This window comes from Gorilla gorilla, chromosome 4, assembly GCF_029281585.2.
Source record: "Gorilla gorilla gorilla isolate KB3781 chromosome 4, NHGRI_mGorGor1-v2.1_pri, whole genome shotgun sequence".
NCBI classification, from domain to species: Eukaryota; Metazoa; Chordata; class Mammalia; order Primates; family Hominidae; genus Gorilla; species Gorilla gorilla.
In genome coordinates this window covers 84346147-84365942 of record NC_073228.2, presented here as the reverse complement: position 1 = coordinate 84365942, position 19796 = coordinate 84346147, and positions in this window count along the sequence as shown.

Sequence of the window (19796 nt, the reverse complement as noted above, 5' to 3'; positions counted from 1 at the left end):
ACTGTGCTGGAGGCTGGGAGAAAACAGTGAACAGGACAGGCCTGGCCCTGCCCTCACTGAGCGGACAGTGCTCCCACACTTTCTTACTTCTATGGGGAAGGAATGTATTTCACAGGAAACATCCTAAAATCCTAGAAACTACAGTGACAATTCACAGCTCAGAATGGAAGAAGTAGGCAGAAAAAGGCTCGCCTTTCTTGAAAGTGTCCAGAAGGCAAGAATGAAAAGAAACAAGGGAATCTTAACACACCAATCTACCTTCACATAACATTTACAAATATGCATCACAAAGTGCCCAATCGTGGTTCAAGAAATCCTCAAGTTAGCCGACACAACTGAACAGCAACTCAACAGGGAGAATCCAAATTGAGACTAGAGGTCAGGAAATGCATCTCCAAGGAGTCATATTTAAGCAGAGACTTGAATGGTGGGATGTAAACAGACAGGTGGAAAAAATGGGAAGAAGCATTTTCAGCAGGTAAACCCGCGTGCAAAGGGTGAGAAGAGAGTGTGGCTCAGTGGACTGAAAGAAGGCCTGGTGGGGAGAAGGCAGGAGGTGAAACGAAGGCTGTCAGGAGGTGAGATGGTGAACCTTGCTGAGAAGTGTGTGCTATCTTAGAAGCAATGGAAAGCTGCTGAATGTTGTAACAAGCAACCAATTATATCTAATTTGCATTTTTCAAAGGTAACTTAGCAGCAATGTGGAGAACATAATGTACTACTGAGTTCAGAGACAGGGAGACCTACAGTAAGAAAGCAATTGCAGAAAGCGAGGTGAGAGCAGCTTTGCATTAAGTGGGTGAGTACAGCTAGAGAGAATGAAATGCAGTTGAGTATAATTTGGAGATAAAGTATTCAGAATTTGCTATTTACTGGATGTGTCAAGGATGACTCCCAAGTCTCTAGTGTAAGTTCCTGGTGAATGACAGAACCACTAACAGAGACAAGGAATAGGGAAGGAAGAGTAGGCTTAGGGGTGTGTGAGCCAGGTGAAGAAAGCAAGTTGGGACTTGTTACATTTTAAGTGCTTGTGAGACAACAATGTTACTTGTTAGAGATGCCTTTGTGTTCTAGTCACTGGTCCTATTGTCCAACTCTGAGGTCTTTCAGTCATCATAGGTCATTTCAGGCTTCAAAGTCTGGTAACAATCAATGATAGACTGGATAAAGAAAATGTGGCACATACACACCATGGAATACTATGCAGCCATAAAAAAGGACGAGTTCATGTCCTTTGCAGGGACATGGATGAAGCTGGAAACCATCATTCTCAGCAAACTAACACAGGAACAGAAAACCAAACACTGCATGTTCTCACTCATAGGTGGGAGTTGAACAATGAGAACACATGGACACAGGGAGGGGAACATCACACACTGGAGCCTGACAGTGGGTGGCTAGGAGAGGGATAGCATTGGGAGAAATACCTAATGTAGATGATGGGTTGATGGGTGCAGGAAACCACCATGGCATGTATATACCTATGTAACAAACCTGCACATTCTGCACATGTATCCTAGAACTTAAAGTGTAATTGAAAAAAAAAAAGCACAAAGTCTGGTAACAATGTCTGGTATTTAAAAATAGCATTTTAAGCCGGGCGAGGTGGCTCACGCCTGTAATCTCAGCACTTTGGGAAGCCAAGGCGGGTGGATCACGAGTCAGGAGATCGAGACCCCTGGCTAACATGGTGAAACCTCGTCTCTACTAAAAATACAAAAAATTAACCCGGCGAGGTGGCAGGTGCCTGCAGTCCCAGCTACTCGGGAGGCTGAGGCAGGAGAACGGCATGAACCCGGGGGGCGGAGCCTGCAGTGAGCCGAGATTGCGCCACTGCACTCCAACCTGGGTGACAGAGCGAGACTCCGTCTCAAAAAAAAAAAAAAAAAAAAATAGCATTTTAAGGCTGGGCGCGTTGGCTTGCGCCTGTAATCCCAGCACTTTGGGAGGCCGAGGCGGGCAGATCACGTGGTCAGGAGATCGAGACCATCCTGGCTAACACTGTGAAACCCCGTCTGTACTAAAAATACAAAAATTAGCCGGGCGTGGTGGCGGGCGCCTGTAGTCCCAGCTACTTGGGAGGCTGAGGCAGGAGAATGGCATGAACTCGGGATGCAGAGCTTGCAGTGAGCCGAGATTGCACCACTGCACTCCAGCCTGGGCGACAGAGCGAGACTCTGTCTCAGAAAAAAAAAAAAAATAGCATTTTAAATGCATGAAAGTTACATATCTTTAACTTAATTTAGTTATTGCTATGTAATCCAACTATGCTGGTTCTGCTGTACCTTATTAAATGTGTATTCATGTCTCTCAACATTTTCTTTCAACAAATTCTTAGTTACACTCTTTTAGATGAATAGTTTGCTAGCAAGTTTAATTTGGGAAGTGATTAAAAATAAATCAGTGACTAATTGCATAATAACTTTAACAGGAATTAGAAAAAATAAAATAGTATTAAAATAGGATCTCATATTGAAAAGTATGAGAGGATGCTGTGTTTCATATGATTCTAGGATTACTAATAATACTTTCCTACTTAACATCAAATAAAAAGCTTAAGGGTATTAAAGTTTAGAGAAATGTATCCCATTTATTCTTAGATCAAAATATATCCTCTATTCATATGTTTGAATAAACTGAGAATGAGAATCTCATTCTCAAATTTGGCTACAAATAAATCCACATCTTCCCTCACCTGCACCAGCTCTTCAGCACCTGGACACAGGACCGTGCTTCGCACATCTTGCTCAGCACGGTGCCCTGCACAGGGGAAAAGTTCCATGAGCAGATATTGAACCGAATTGAGCTAGTGTTCTTTTCTCTTTTCTTTTCTTTGCTTTGCTTTGCTTCGCTTCTTTTCCTTCCTTCCTTCCTTCCTTCCCTCCCTCCCTCCCTCCCCCCTCCCTCCCTCCTTCATTCCTTCTCTCTCTCTCTCTGTCTTTCTTTCCTATTATATCTTCCTTTCTTTTATTTCCTTTTTTTTTTTTTTTTGGCGGAGTCTCGCTCTGTCACCCAGGCTGGAGTGCAGTGGCACACAATCTCGGCTTACTGTAACCTCCACCTCCTAAGTTCAAGCAATTCTCCTACCTCAGCTTCCTGAGGAGCTGGGATTACAGGTGCGCACCACCACGCCCAGCTGTTTATTTTTAGTAGAGATGAAGTTTCACCATGTTGGCCAGGCTGGTCTTGAACTCCTAACCTCAAGTAATGCACTCGCCTTGGCCTCCCAAAATGCTGGGATTACAGGCATTAGCCACCACGCCCGACCTGAGCTAGTGCTTTTTCTAATTAGCTTGACTATTTTCTGTGTTTTCCACACTGGGAGTAGATAACAAGGAGCAGCATTCTCTCATATGACTAAACATCAGTATTAGCTTCCAGGTTTTCCTTCATCAGGGAAGGTGACTACTTCCACTTTCCTCCCATGTTGTTATCTTCCCGTTAATGCATTTTCTAAACTCAAATCTACTCAGAGCAGGCCCGGTACTGAATAGAAGGAGGTTCTATATGTAGCCTCTTTTTTCTCCATATGCTCCCTAAACATTTCAAAACACATATTCTTTATTTTTACAGAATAACAGGTTTATAAATATTAACATGTATTGATGCTGTTAAATAAAACCTATTTTTTTCCACTGAAGCAGCCAATTTTTTTTTTTTTTTGAGATGGAGTCTCACTGTGTCACCCAGGCTGGAGTGCAGCGGCACGATCTCGGTTCACTGCAAGCTCCGCCTCCTGGGTTCACACCATTCTCCTGCCTCAGCCTCCCGAGTAGCTAGGACTACAGGTGCCCGCCACCACGCCCGGCTAATTTTTTGTATTTTTAGTAGAGACGGGGTTTCACCGCATTAGCCAGGATGGTCTTGATCTCCTGACCTCGTGATCCGCCCTCCTCGGCCTCCCAAAGTGCTGGGATTACAGGCGTGAGCCACCACATCTGACCAAGTATAGAGTGTTTGTATGTGATTAAAGTTAAGTAGTTGTCCACTGAAGACTGATGACTATGAAGTATAAGAACTTTTATGCAAGCCTCATGGTAACCATAAAGAAAAACTTTCGGCTGGGCACAGTGGCTCATGCCTGTAATCCCAGCACGTTGGGAGGCTGAGGCAGGTGGACCACGAGGTCAGGAGTTCAAGACCAGCCTGGCCAAGATGGTGAAACCCTGTCTCTACTAAAAATACAAAAATTAACTGGGCGTGGTGGCGGGCACCTGTAATCCCAGCTACTCAGGAGGCTGAGGCAGAGAATTGCTTGAACCCAGGAGGCAGATGTTGCAGTGAGCCGAGATTGTACCACTGCACTCCAGCCTGGGTGACAGAGCGAGACTCTGTCTCAAAGAAAAAAGAAAAAAAAAAAGAGAGAAAAAGAAAAACTTTCACTAGATACATAAAAGAAAGAGAAATTAATCTATATAATCACTAAAAACAAAAAATCAAATCACAAAGGAAGATAGAAAGCAGAAAGTGAGGAACAAAAAAAAAAACAATTGCTGAACAGAACAACATTAACCAAGTGGCAATAGTAAGTCTTAAGTATAATTACTTTACATGCAAATAGATCAAATGCATCAATCCAAAGATACAGATTGTCCAAAAGGATAGAAAACCAAGATCCAACGATATGTTGTCAACAACACTCACCTTAGACTTAGTAGAAGGAAATAAATAAAAAGATTAGAGGAAAAATAAATAAAGCAGAAATGAAGTTGTATACTTTAAATACACATAAGGTTTGTCAACTATATCTCAATAAAGCTGTAAAAAGAAAATGAAAAAATGGTGCAAAATTTTATCCATGCAAGAAGAATAAGTCCTAGAGATCTATTATACAACATAGGTCCTACAGTAAATTTTACAGTACTTTATACTTAAAAAACTTGGGGCTGGGTGCGGTGGCTCATACCTGTAATCCCAGCACTTTGGGAGGCTGAGGCAGGCAGAACATGAGGTCAAGAGATTGAGACCATCCTAGACGACATGGTGAAACTCCATCTCTACTAAAGATACAAAAAATTAGCTGGGTGTGGTGGCACATGCCTGTAGTCCCAGCTACTCAGGAGGCAGAGGCAGGAAAATCACTTGAACCCAGGAGGCGGAGGTTGCAGTGAGCCGAGTGCGCACCACTGCAGTCTAGCCTGGCAACAGAGCAAGACTCTGTCTAAAAAAAAAAAAAACACACACACAAAACAAAACAAGACAAAACAAAACTTGCCTAGAGGTGTATTTTGTGTTGTGCTTTTATCACATAAAATATAAATAAGAGCACTGGGGAAAATTTTGGAGTTATTGGATATGTTTACAGAATAGACTGTGTTTATGGTTTTACAGATACATACTTATCTCCAAAACTATCCAACTTACATATTAAATATTTACTGCTTTTTGTAAGTCAATCATTCTTCCATAAACTCATTTTGTAAAAGGCAGATAAATAATAGAAGGAAAAATAGAAACAAAGAACAGGTGCAATGAATAGAAAACAGTTAACAAATATGGTTGATATTAATCCAGTTATGCCAATAACTAATCAATGGTCTAAATTCATCTATTAAAAGACAGATGTAGAGTGAATCAAAAAACAAAATGCAACTATATGTCATCTTCAAGAAACACTCTTTAAATATAAATACACATATAGTTTAAAAGTAAAGGTATACGGAAACATATACTATACTAAGACTAATTTTAAAAAAGCTTGTTTTGAGACAGAGGGGACTTTAGAACAAGGAAATTCATCAGGGATAAACAGGAACATTTGTTAATTTTAAAAGGGTCAATTTTTCAATCAGTGATATCAATGTACATATATATGCCTCAGTGTATATGCCCAATGACAGAGCATCAAAACACAAGGCAAAAACTGATAGAACTGCAAAGAGATCCAGTATTTTAGTTGAAGATTTTAATACCCTCTATCAGTAATAGACAGACATGGCAGACAGAAAAATCAGGACTGTCCTAGTTGAACTCCCCCAGCATAATTAATCAACTGAATATAATAGATATCTATAGAATACTCCCACCCAGCAACAGAATAAGGGAACGTCTACCAGGATACACCACATTCTGGGCCATAACATATACATTGAACAATGCAAAAAAAATAGAAATCACAAAACATATGTTCTATGTTTTCATACCCAATGGAATCAAACTAGAAATCAGTAACAGAAAGATCTGGAAAATCCCAAGATACTTGGAGATTTAAAGCATATGCTTGTAAGTAAAATATGGGTCAAAGAAAACAACACAAGATAAAATAAAATTAAAAATAGTGTGAGGGTCTCTCATAGGGGGGCATATTGTGATGGTAAGACAGAAATCAGTGGCATCCTTGAAACAGTTGCTGGGAACTGAACTGCACCATCAGCAGAGAGGGCATAGTAGGTCCACTGGTGGCTGAACTATTAGAGGAGATACTGCGAGTGAGGTGCAGCTGCAGATTTGAGGCAGACTCACCAACGGTGAGGGAAGAGCAGCAAATGAGTCATAACCAGGGTCTGACTGTAAGGTGGCAGGATGTCAGCAAAGGCATGACTGGTGAGCTAAAAGGCTGGCTACTGGGTGGTGTCTGAAATGACCCTATGATAAAAACTGTCCATGACCTGAGAGCCGAGTAATTGGTGAACAGGCCTGGAGAAGACACAATTATGTGAGGAACTTTGGGAAACCTGGGACAGCAAAAGCCACGGCACACTGAGGCTTGGAAAAATGGTTCCATGGGGATGTAAAAGGAGTTGAAAGGTCTGGGTGGCAGTAGGCTTGGAGTTGCTGCATTGTGAGCAACGGTAGGCTAGAATGGGACAGGACCGAGAGGACTCAGAACTAAGCAGTAAGGTCTAAACACACTGCGTGTGCTGGAGGTGATGTCATAGGCACAAAAACTTGATCTTGGAGGTGGCCCAATCAACCATTTTGGGTCCTATCCATCTCTAATGGCTGCAAAGCACAACTGAGATGGCAAGTGTCTCTAGGAGGCACAGGCTGTAGAAACAGTGATAAGGGTGGCCTAAGGGTTAAACTCAATGTGGCCTGAGGAGGGTGAAGAGCCTGAGGCCGACTGGTTGTAGATTTTGTCTGCCTTCCTTACTCTAAATATAGCCTCACAATTTGGACTCGGCGGGGAAAGGGTGGGAGCAGGGTGAGGGATAAGAGACTACCACACATTGAATACAGTATAGACTCTTCGGGTGATGGGTGCACCAAAATCTCAGAAATCACCACTAAAGAACTTATTCATGTAACCAAACATCACCTGTTCCCCAAAAACCTACTAAAATTTTAAAAAAGTAACAATAGCTTAACAGTGTTGAAAAGAATATAAGAATACAATAGTTCTTTCCTGATACAATTACATTTTCAATTTTATTAATTTAAGGGAGTATATTTGGGAATTCAGAAAGGTCAAGGGATGAGTACTCTTTAGATTTTTTAAAGGAAACATCAATTAGAATCATTTTGTTTTGCCATAAATAATGTCATATGCTGTTTAGTACACTGGAAATTTTTCTTCTATTATGTGACAAAAATCAAAGATTTATTCCAAAAACTAATTTTCTCAACATCAAAATTTATAATATGAGTAAATTATAATTTTAAGATTTTCCCTTAGAAATTCATGCATTCACAATGTTGATCTCCAGAACAAGGATTGAATACATTAGTCAGACATCAGTTTCTTGATGTTTTGAATAATATAGTCTGGCAATTTCTTCTGTTTCTTAGCCTTCTGTATATAATACATGGATATTGTCCATATTATTGAAATGCAAATTTATTGAAAGGATACTAGCATGTCCACTGAGATTTATAGTGTATCAGTTTTGGAAAAATCCCATCTCATTATATGAAACTGTACTGAAATAAGAGCAAAACATTTGCAAACCATATAGCTTCAAGTAATTAATGACTTGTTCAGGTCTGCCCCTTAAATTTTTCTGTTTTTGGAAGAAATCAATGAGTACAGACTGTTGAACTTGGATACTCCACATTTAAAGAATGCCATTTTAAATTCCATTCTTCCTGTAAAACTAACATTTTACATACAAAAAAATAAGTAAATATAGCCCCACAATTTGATGGAAATGGCAGGCTGTTGTATCATGCGGGATGATGGCTCATTCCCATTGAGTTGTGTGGTTAGTTGTCAATATGAGGGCCCATTGAACCTCTCCCTCTTTGTTATCAGGCAGAAGGACATTATCCACATAGTGCCACAAGTGGACATCAGACGGCAGTCAGAGGGTAGCTAGATCTAGTCAATGCAACCTTGAGCCAGCAGAGGATTGCTGAGGTAGTCCATCAGATGCCTCCTAATGGTGTACTGTCAGCCTTCAAATCTGAAGGTGAACTGCACCTGATCTTCTTCACAAATAGACACAATAGAACATGTTTGCCAGGTCAGTAACAAAACCAAGAGGGAGAAGCATTCTGAACTTCTTCCAAGACAATGACAATGCTGGGTAAGGGGACTCTAAAAGGAAGTACAGCCTTGTTGAGGTTGCAGTTTTTAGCAATGAGCCTTCATTCCTTTCCCTGGCCTTGAGAAAGGGCCATTGGTGAGTTAAAAGGTGAGATGATGGGTTTCAGAACACAAGCTCTATTAACTGGGCAGACCCCCTCTGTGCCTTGCTTGGGTGATATTATGAGGTACTGACCACCTGGAGGAGTCTGGGGAGCTGTAAAAGTTCCCAGTAGGCATGACCTACTTCCGTGCAAAGAACTTGGTGGGGTGAGACCCTCAGTTGGGGAACTGAAGTGCCAGAATGTCCAGGCCAATGATAGGAAATGGTCATTGAGAAATGGGCAGGAGAAACACTGGTGCTCAAGGGAGAAGGATGAGTCCTACCTTAACAGTGAGCATGGCAGGCATCCTAAGGGCTCATCTTCCTCTCAGTCCATCAACGGGCACAGGAAGGCTGGTGCACTGCATGGGCAAAGCAGAGATAAGAATGACCCATTATCCAGTGTGTAATAAGACTATACATGTCTGCAGGTTTGACCACCAGACTTGGATGTGATAATCTGATTGACACAGGAAAAAAAGCATTTGGCTAAATCCATCATATGATTAAAACCCTAACCAAACTAGAAATTGAAGAGTACTTCCACAATCTGGTCAAGTGCATCTAAGAAAACCTAAGATAAACATCCTCAACTAAGTTAGTGGGTAAAGAATGTTTACTCCATAAGATTGGAAACAATACATAAATAATCACTTTGACCACTTTCATCAACATTCTACTGAAGGATTTTGCTCAAGAAATAATGCTAGGAAAAAAATCAGCCAATGGCTCTTCAAAACACTTAACGTGGATAGGACACCCTATTCACTAAGTGGTTCTGGGAATAGTGGCTGACCATATGCTTAAGAATGAAACTGGACCCCTCTCACTCACCTGTACAAAAATTAACTCAAGATAGATTAAAGGCCTAAATGTAAGACCTAAAACTATAAAGACCCTAGGAGAAAACCTAGGAAAACTCTTCCAGACACGGGAATGCTCATACATTGTTGGTGGGTATGTCAATTAGTTCAACTTCTATGGAAAAAGCAGGGAGGTATCTCAAAGAACTAAAAGTACAACTACCTTTCGACCCAGCAATCCCACTACTGGGTATCTACCCAAAGGGAAAGAAATCATTATATAAAAAGGCACTGCACTCCCATGTTTATCGCAGCATAACTTACAACAGCAAGGTCATGGAACCAAGGTAAGTATCCACCAACGGTTCATTAAATAAAGAAAATGTGATGCATATACACCACAAAGTACTAGGCAGTCATAAAAAAGAACAAAATCCTGTCCTTTGCAGCAACACAGATGCAGCTGAAGGTCATTATCCTACGTGAATGCAGAAACAGCCAAATACTGCATGTTCTCATGAAGATGGAGAGAATACACTGTGGGGACTCAAAAAGTTGGGGGGAAGAGTTGAAAACGTACCTACTGGGTACAACCTCCAATATTTGGGTGATAGGTATGCTAGAAGCGCACCCCCCCCCCCCATTGTGCATGTGATATACGTATAACAAACAAGCACGTGTACCTTCTGAATCTAAAATAAAATAGAAAAAGAAAAAAGCCAAAGAAAAACATCCCGGGAATCCAGGGAGCAGCGGCTACTGCCTCCACTGCTCACTGCGGCCCGCAGGTTCCACGCCGGCAGCTCCTGCCTGCGGGCAGTGGAGCTGCGGAGAATGGCGGGATGGGTCTAGGTGCCAGGGCCACAGCCCAGGAGGGGCGCTGGGTGGGGGTCTGGCCGGCTTCTGCCTTGCACCGGAGCAGGGGTGCCTGGTGAAACAGGCAACCTGATGCTCTCTGGGCCCTGCCCACGTTCCACTTCCATCCACCCTCCTTTGCATCTTTCTGTGCCTGGGGCCCCCATAGGAAGCGGTCACATCCGGACTCACCAGGCCTGAGATGCTGGAGGATGGAGAAGCGCTTGCCACGGGAAAAATCCTCCAGGAACACATGAACAAAACTTTGCCTGCACCTGGGACATCCTTCCTTACGGCTGGCCTACGAGGCAAGTGTTCTGCACACGCTCCTTGGCTAACTCCAATGCAGAGGAGCACATGAGCCCAACCGCCATGGCAGGTGCAGATCTTTGCCTCCCTTTTACAATGACTGTATTCATTCAAATGACATATCCTGGAAGCCTCTTTCTGATAGGATGAGAGCAGACTCTGTACTACAACACAGATCGGATAAGTCTCCAACTCCGATTAGTGAAGATTATCCAGTCAGAGATGGAGACTATTATCCAATAAGAGTTGTCAAAAAAAGTTCCCTCTCACCCAATCAGAACCAAGCTTACAAGTACAGCGGTTGCGTACAGCCATGATAAAAGGGAGGCGAAGGCCCATTCTGCCATTTTCTTTTCGTGGAGGTTGGGCTCGCGTGCTTCTGTGAGCTGTGGTCGTCATGGACCGGAAGGGTGTGTGGCGCGCCTGCCTTGAGGCCAGCATCAGGGAAGGGTGTCCCAGGTGCAGAGGAAGCGTCCTTCACGTGTTCCTGGAGGACTTTCGGCTCGCAAGCGCTTCTCCATTCTCCCAATGTCTCGGGCTTGGTGAGTCTGGATGTGAGCGCATCCCATGGGGCCCAAGGCACAGAGAGAGAGAGAAGAACGGGGTGGAGGGAGGGAAGCTTGTGCAGGGGCCAGGAGCGCCAGGCTGCTCCGGCTTCCCGGCCCCCGCAGCCCGCCAGGAGCTGTGGCCCCGCTTGGGCCAAGGCAGAGGCCCGCCCTCCTGCTGCTGGCGCTGTCACCTCCCTGTGGTCCTGCCTTCTGGGTCCCTGAGGGCCTTCTGTCATCTGGAACTGGAAATAAGTTAGTGAAGCGAAGTTTTGTGAATATTTATTGGCCTTTGCGTCTTTGTCTTCATTTTCAGTGCTGGCTTTTCTGTTGGGTCATTTGTGTTCTTAAGTTGATTTGAAGAATTTAAAAAGGTATTCTATAAATTAATCTTTTACGGGGTCATTTCTAGTGCAGATAGTTGTTTCTTAGTCTGGTCATTGTACCTTAATTTTATTTAACATTTCTTTCTTGCTGTACAGTATATGTACATATACTGTAAATCATATGTTTTTCTCCTATTTTTCTGCAAATAGGATATTTTACATAAGCTATTTTTGGATGTTAACCAATCCTGACTTTTTTAGTATATCCCACTTGGTATCCATGTGTTACATTTTCATATGTGGTTTAATTCATATGTTTTTTTTTTAGAATATTTGTATTTCTGTTAATGAAAGAGAGGGCCTATAATTTTTTTTCTAATGTTCTGTTCAGACTGTGGTGCCAACGTAATGCTGGCTTCACAAAACAAACTGAAAAATATTTCCTGTATTTCTTCTCTTTAGAAGAGTCTGAGAAATTTAGGTGTTTTCTTCCTTAAATATTTGGAATATGTCTTTAGTCTAGGTATGGAATTTTCCATGTGGAACAGTATTTTTGTTGGCTGGTTTGACTTCTAATAATTCAAATCCTTTGGTATATGTAGGAGTTTTCTTGTTTTATGTTATTTCTGTGCCCATTTTACTAAGTTTATTTTTATTTTTATTTTTGGGGGGACAGAATCTCGCTCTGTCTCCCAGGCTAGAGTGCAGTGGCACGATCTCGGCTCACTGCAACTTCCGCCTCCCGGATTTCTCCAGCCTCAGCCTCCTGAGTAGCTGGGATTACAGGTGCGTGCCACCACGCACCACTAATTTTTGTGTTTCTAGTACACATGGGGTTTCACTATGTTGGCCAGGCTGATCTCGAACTCCTGACCTCGTGACCCACCTGCCTCAGCCTCCCAAAGTGCTGGGATTACAGGTGTGAGCCACCGTGCCCGCCTGTATTTTTTAGTAGAGATGGGGTTTCGGCATGTTGGCCAGGCTGGTCTCAAACTCCTGGCCTCAGGTGATCCACCCACCTCAACCTCCCAAAGTGCTGGGATTACAGTCGTGAGCCACCGTGTTCGGCCTAGGAAGTTTATTTTTCAATGTAATGTTATTTGAATCTCTGTTGTCAAACTTCTAGTCCTAAGTATTTCACAGAACCCTCCTAGTGTCTTAATAATACACTGCTCTATAGAGCAGGCTTCTGTTTTGGTTCCTGATAGTGATCTTTTGTGTCTTTTCTCTTTGCCTTAATTAGTTTCACTAGGGGTTTATTAAGTATATTAATATTTATAAACCAACTTTTTTTTTTTTTTGAGAAGGAGTCTTGCTCTGTTGCCCAGGCTGGAGTGCAGTGGTGGGGTCTCGGCTCACTGCAAGCTCCACCTCCTGGGTTCACACCATTCTCCTGCCTCAGCCTCCTGAGTAGCTGGGACTGCAGGTGTCCGCCACCACACCCGGCTAATTTTTTGTATTTTTAGTAGACACGGGGTTTCACCGTGTTAGCCAGGATGGTCTCTATCTCCTGACCTCATGATACGCCCGCCTCAGCCTCCCAAAGTGCTGGGATTACAGGTGTGAGCCACCGCGCCCGGCCTTATTAGCCAACTTTTATCCTTGATTTGTTTCTGTTGCATTTTTTTTCCTATTTCATTGATGTCTGCTCTTAATTACTTTAATTCTGCATTCTTTCATTTTGACTGTTTTTAATTCTTGAGAAGGAAATTTAAGTGATTGATTGTCAATGTCTTTTTCTATTCTAACACATTCCCTTAAGGCTGTAAATTTCTCTCTAAGCAGGGATTTATCTGACAGCCCACATTTTCCGTCAGATGTTTCCAAACCCTGTGTCTGCAGCCGCATTGACCTCCCAGTGTCTCCACCCTGTATCGCCTACAGCCATACCAGGCCTTGTGTGTCTCCATCCTCGTGCCTGAAGCCTGTATCTTCTCACCAGTATCACCATCCCGTAATGACTGAAGCCCATGTCTGTCCGTGTGTATTGTCACCTGGTCTGTCCTCTGCCTGCACTTTATGCCTCTCCATTTCTTGCTCCTGCAGCCCCTGCCAGCTGTGTGAGTCTCTATCCTGTGTGCTTGCAGCACATTGCTTGCCTTGAATGTTGTCATCTCCTTAGCCTTCAGGCAGTAGCAGTCCTCCAGTGCCTCAATTCCTGTGTTTGCAGCCCATTCCGATGTTTTTGTCTGTCTGTCCCCTGAGCTTCTGCCCATGCCAGCTTATGTTTGCTACATTCTCTGTCTCCCTAATCCATGTCCACAGTCAGTGTTTTCATCCATGCTTTTTGGGCCATGTCTGCATTTGTGTGTCTCCTTCCCCTGTGCCTTCAGCCCATTTCTTTCCTTTTTCTGGATCATTTCTCCCAGGAGACTATGCCCAAAACTCCTATCCCCAGTGTTTGTACCTGCAGCCAGTCTCTTTCGTTGGGTATCTCCGTCTGTTGTTACTGCAGCAGAGGCCTGCCATTGAGTGTGCCTGCTTCCCATGCCTGTCTTCCTGTGTCTCCAGCCCTTGTCCATGCAGCCCACATTAGGACTCTTGTGACTCCACCCTTCAGCCTACAGCCACATCTCCCTTCGGGTGTCTTTATCTCTGTGCCCCCTGCCCACGCCAACCTTCACCTACTCCTCTGTCCTGCACCTGTACCTATGTCTGTCCCTGGTGTGCCTCTCTGCCATGCAGCTGTAGCCAGCGAGCTCCCTTTTTGTCTGGATCCCCTGTGACTGTAGCCCAGGTCTTCTCTCCTGTGACTACAACCTGTGTCTGCCCTTGAATGTCCCCATCCTCTGTGCTTGTCACCCGTCGACCAGGCCTAGCATGTTTCCACTCTGTGCCTACACCCATGTCTGCCTCCAGGGTCTCCACTCATGGTGCCACAGTTTGGTTCCCGGTCCCTATCCTCCTGGGGTGGATTCTGGCATTGTGTTGGGAGGGAGAAGGTGACCCATGAAAGGGAAGCCTGGAATGATGTAATGGGCAAGGAGGCTGCCATTCAGCAGGCTGCACAGTGGCAGAGAAGACATGGCCAGTCAGAATCCTCCCTGCATCGGGGCACTCACATGGGTCTGTGCCTGGTGTGGGGAGTAAGGGGAAGCTGGAGCAGGAGGTCTGGAGCCACCTGGCCCTCTTGGGCCTGAGACCCTCCCAACTGCAGGGGCTCCGTCACTTCCCCGGTGGTCCTGCCTCCTGGGATCCTGCCCTGCAGTGTTTCTGCAGGGATCCTCTCACCTGGAACTTGCAGTGGCGGGTTTCATGTGAGGTAGAGTTTAGCAAATGTTTATTGGCTTCTGTGCCTTACTTTTCTTCATATGCTTTGCTCATTTTGTGTGTGTTTTTGTAGGGTCCTTTTTTAATATTGATTTGAAGGATTTATCTTAAATCTGCAAATTGATCCTTTATTGGCTCATTTTTGTCATAGATACTTGTTCTCTAGTTTGATCATTATTTTCTACTGGTTTCATACTAGTATATAGTAATCTGGTTGATAACAATAATGTATCCAGTAAGTTATTAATTGTAACAGTTTTGGGGTTTTCAGGGATTGTCTAGGCATGTAGTAGTGTCATATACACATAATGACAATTTTTTTTGGTTTAAAAATTAATCCTAATGCTTTTTTATTTCTTACTATATTGTTTCTCCACTACAATGCTGACTAAAGAGTGATAGCAGGCATCCTCGTCTGGTCCTGCACTGGGGGAAAAAGCTTCCCATAATTCTCTATTAATTACGTTTTTGTTATTGGCTAGTATTAGACTTCATCAGATATCAGATTTCATCAAATTAAGGAAGTTGCTTTTTTTTTTTTTTTTTTTTTTTTTGAGATGGAGTCTCACTCTTGTCACCCAGGCTGGAGTGCAATGGCTCGATCTCAGCTCACTGCAACCTCCACCTCCCAGGTTCAAGTGATTCTCCTGCCTCAGCTTCCTGAGTAACTGGGATTACAGGCACCCACCACCATGCCTGGCTAATTTTTGTATTTTTAGTAGAGACGGGGTTTCACCATGTTGGCCAGGCTGGTCTTGAATTCCTGACCTCAGGTGATCCCCCCCGCCTCTGCCTCCCAAAGTGCTGGGATTACAAATGTGAGCCACCATGCCCGGCTGGAAGTTGCCTTCTTTTTTTTTATTATTTTTAATTTTTTTGAGACAGAGTCACTCTTGTTATCCAGGCTGGAGTGCAATGGCACGACCTTGGCTCACTGCAACCTCCGCCTCCCGGGTTCAAGCGATTCTCCTGCCTCAGCCCCCCGAGTAGCTGGGATTACAGGCATGTGCCACCACGCTCGGCTAATTTTGTATTTTTAGTAGAGATGGGGTTTCTCCATGTTGGTCAGGCTGGTCTCGAACTCCCGACCTCAGGTGATCTGCCTGCCTCGGCCTTCCAAAGTGCTGGGATTACAGGTGTGAGCCATCGTGCCTGGCCAGTCCTCTTTTTATATTTTACTCAAGTTTTTTTGTGTGTTTGTGGTTCAGTTTTAAAGTTTATTAAATGCTTTAAAAAACTTTTCAGCTAAATGATCTTACTATTTTCTCCTGTATTTTTCTGCTAATGGGATGACTTACACGATTCATTTTGAATGTTAAGGACCTTGCATTTTGGTGTATATTCCATTTAGTATTGATCTACTGTATTTTCATAGGTGACTTCATTCATATAATATTTTGCTTAGAATATTTGTAGCTCTGTTTTATTTATTTATTTTTGAGACAGAGTCTCGCTCTGTCGCCCAGGCTGGAGTGCAGTGGTGTGATCTGGGCTCACTGCAAGCTCCACCTCCTGGGTTCACGCCATTCTCCTGCCTCAGCCTCCCAAGTACCTGGGACTACAGGCGCCCGCCACCATGCCTGGCTAAGTTTTTTTTTTGTATTTTTAGTAGAGACAGGGTTTCACGTGTTAGCCAGGATGGTCTCGATCTCCTGACCTCGTGATCCGCCCACCTCGGCCTCCCAAAGTGCTGGAATTACAGGCATGAGCCACCACGCCCGGCCCCAGCTCTGTTTATTAAAAAGGAGATACATACTGTTTATGAAAGAGGTGACATAATTTTGTTTGTGTCCCATAATGTGTCCTGGTCCAATTGTGTCCTCAATGTAATGCCAGCTACACAAAAAATTTTTTAAATATTATCTTTATTTTCATTTTAGTGTTTTTCTTTGTGTGGACTATTCTATAATTATGAGCTGGGAATTTTTCATTGTTCAGTTGTTTTTCTGATTTTTGGTAGACTGGACATTTTCCTGTGTTTCCTGACCATTTGCATCTCCTCTCCTGCTCTGTGCACTATCACCCTGCTCCAGCTGCTTCCCGGAGCCTCCCTCCTTCCTCTCCACCTGCCCGCGTCCTCCTTGTCCTTCAGTTTCTTCCTAAGGGCCCATGGGCTTTCTTTGGCTTTTACGTTCCTCTCACTCCACCTTTGACAGTTGCTGGGCTTCCCATCCCCTGGGAGGTTTCAGAGGATGGGGAAGACACAGGAGTGCAGTTGCCATGCAGTGCAATATGGGCCGTAATGTTCATCCTCCACGGCCTGTATTGAGGACTTGCTGTGTGCCAAGAATCTGCTCTAAGAATGTAACTGTGCTCCCTCACTTCATGCTCATAACCACCTGTGAGATGGGCAATGTTGTCATCCACTTTTACACAGAGAACACAGAGGCACAGAGGAGTTTCATAAATTGCTACCAAGGCCTTCCGCTGGTGTGCATCAGGGTCAAGATTCAAACCCAGGCTGTCTGGCCCTGGGGTTCAGCCTCTCAAGTGCTCTGCTAGATGTTGGACAGGACAAACGAGACACAGAGAATGAACACCACCTGACTTGGGCTGGGGAAGTCAGGGATGGCTTCCTGGAGGAGGTGACACCTCAGTGGAACCTTGAAGGAGGAGCAGGAGGAGCTGACCAGGCAATGAATAAGTATGTCCGGGAAAAAGGAAAGGCCTGAGTGATGCTGGGAGGCTGGAGAGCTGGCCTTGGGTGTGTGGCAGAGGGGGGCAGGAGATCAGGACCACGGGTTTGGCCAAGGCCAGATCTAGAAGACTCGGGCCATCCCATAGTTGATACCTTATCCCAGGGCCAGGCAGGCCTTCCATTGCTCTGTGCGCACTGGTGGGCAGTGCCTCATGGGATGCTAGGAGCCTAGACCCCAGCCACCCACCTGGGCTCCTGAGACCCGAGGTGCAGGCACGGGGCTGGGAGGGGTTGCAGCTGATTTACATTCAACAGATTGAGGGGAAAACTGCAGGTGCCTCGCTGTGCAGATGGAACCCACAGCCAGATGGACCCCGGAGACAGCCTAGATTCACAGCCTTTCCCTGCTGCTCTGTCCCCACACCCCAGGCGGGGAGCAAATCTTTTCTCTGATCATCTTTTGTGCTCACCACCCATATCCCGGACATGTACCCGACCAGGGGCTCAAATACATACAGTTTCTGAGCGAGCTGGATAAGGCAGTGACCAGAGGCTGCCTCGACACAGGATGAAATTGCCCAGTGCTCTGGCACCACGAGTCGGAACCCAGCCAGAACTGTGACCTGGCAGTGGCAGAAGCTGTCTGGTGCTGCCAAATCAGCCCTGGCCAGTTGTTCATTGACCCCCTCTGGGACCTTGGCTGAGCCACTTCCCCTCAGCTGTAAAATGAAGAAGACTGTCTTTCCTATTAGATATCCCTCAAAAACACAAAAGTGCTTTGAACCTGCCAGACTCCCTCTTGAAGAGTCACAAGAAAAGGCTCTGAGAAGTCCTGCAGTTAAAAAATTTTTTTGACTTTCTTTAACCCAACATTTTTCAAGCTAATTGACCACAGAGCTCTTTCTTGGTGCAACACCTGTTAACCGGCCAAGTGTGTGAGGAGGCACAAGTAGAGAGCTCTGAGAATCACCCTCCTTGGCTGCTCTCTGGTCTCAGGGTGCAGGAGTCTCTGTGCTACATCCCAGTCTGTGGTAGTCCAGGGTGTGAGCCCAGCCTACAGAGCTAGTGTCAGAGAGGAATTCCCTTTCTTCTCTTTCTGTTAATGGAGCTTCTCCCTCAAGCTTCTACTCCGCCTGGCTGGTGTCAGTCTTAGGGTTTTCATGCTCCTCTTTGGGCTTGATGGGGGTTCTGGGATTTTATGTAGGTCGAGATAGTGGTAGAGGAGGAAGGGCATGGACAGCTTCTCTGATCAGTTGGGCATCTGCCATTGGGTCAGTCGGGCATTATCTCCCCCTCAGGTCCGGTGGCTTTGGTGGCTTCCAGGCCATGAATGGGCCCTGGAGCCTCCCCAAGGCTGCCCTTGTCACATAGGATCCACTGCCGGACTTGACTCAGCCACTGCTTCACACTATGGCAGGGTGGGTGGTAGCTCCCTCCTTCTCCACTCCCCAGCCCAAACTGGGGGAGAATTAGGAGTCTGTTTTTAATTTTGTTTGATCCTTTGATTTTAGATTTGCTTTTGAATAGATAGTATAGTCAGATGGTTTGAAACTCAGAATGTATTGAAAGATTATTAATAAAGTCTTTTTACCCTCTTTGTCCACCAACCGCTCCCTTCTCGCCTCCCCTCGAATAAGCAGTTTTCTTAAGATGTAATTTCCATGCCATAAAGTTCACCTGTGTAAAGTGTACAAGTCTGTTTTTTAGTGTATTTACACAGTTATGCAACAATCACCCTAACTAATTTTAGAACATATTGATCACCCCAAAAAGAAACCTTGTCAATCTTCATTCCTCCCCTACCCTAGGCTACCACTAATTTATTATCTGTCTCTATAGATTTGCTTGTTTTGGACATTTTCCATAAATGGAATCATACAATATGTGATGTATTGTGACTAGCTTCTTCCACTTGGCATAATGTTTTCAAGGGCCATCCATGTTGTAGCAGGTATCAGTACTTGCTTCAGTTTTGTGGCTAAGTAACATTCCACTTTATGGATATGTCATATGGCTTTTCCAGTCATCGGTGGATGGACATTTGGGTTGTTTCTACTTTTTTGGTCACTGTGATTGTTAATAATGCCTCCATGAATAATAATGCCTCCATGAACTTTTGGGTTCAAGTTTTGGGTGAACATGTTTCATTTCTCTTGAGTAGATGGATACCTAGAAGTGGAATTACTGGGTCATATGATAATTCTACATTTAGCATTTTAAGGACCTGCCAAATTGCTTTCCAGAGCAGCTGCACTATTTTATAATTTACTTTGTGCACGAGGGTTCCGATTTCTCCACATCTTCACCGTCACTTGTTATTGACCATCTTTCTCACTCTAGCCTTCCCAGGGGGTATGAGGTGGTATCTCAGTGTGGTTTGGGTTTGCATTTCCCTAGTGACAAATGATGTTGAGCATCTTTTCATGTGCTTGTTGTCCAGTCATACGTCTTTTATGGTAAAATGTCTCTTGAAATTTGTCTTT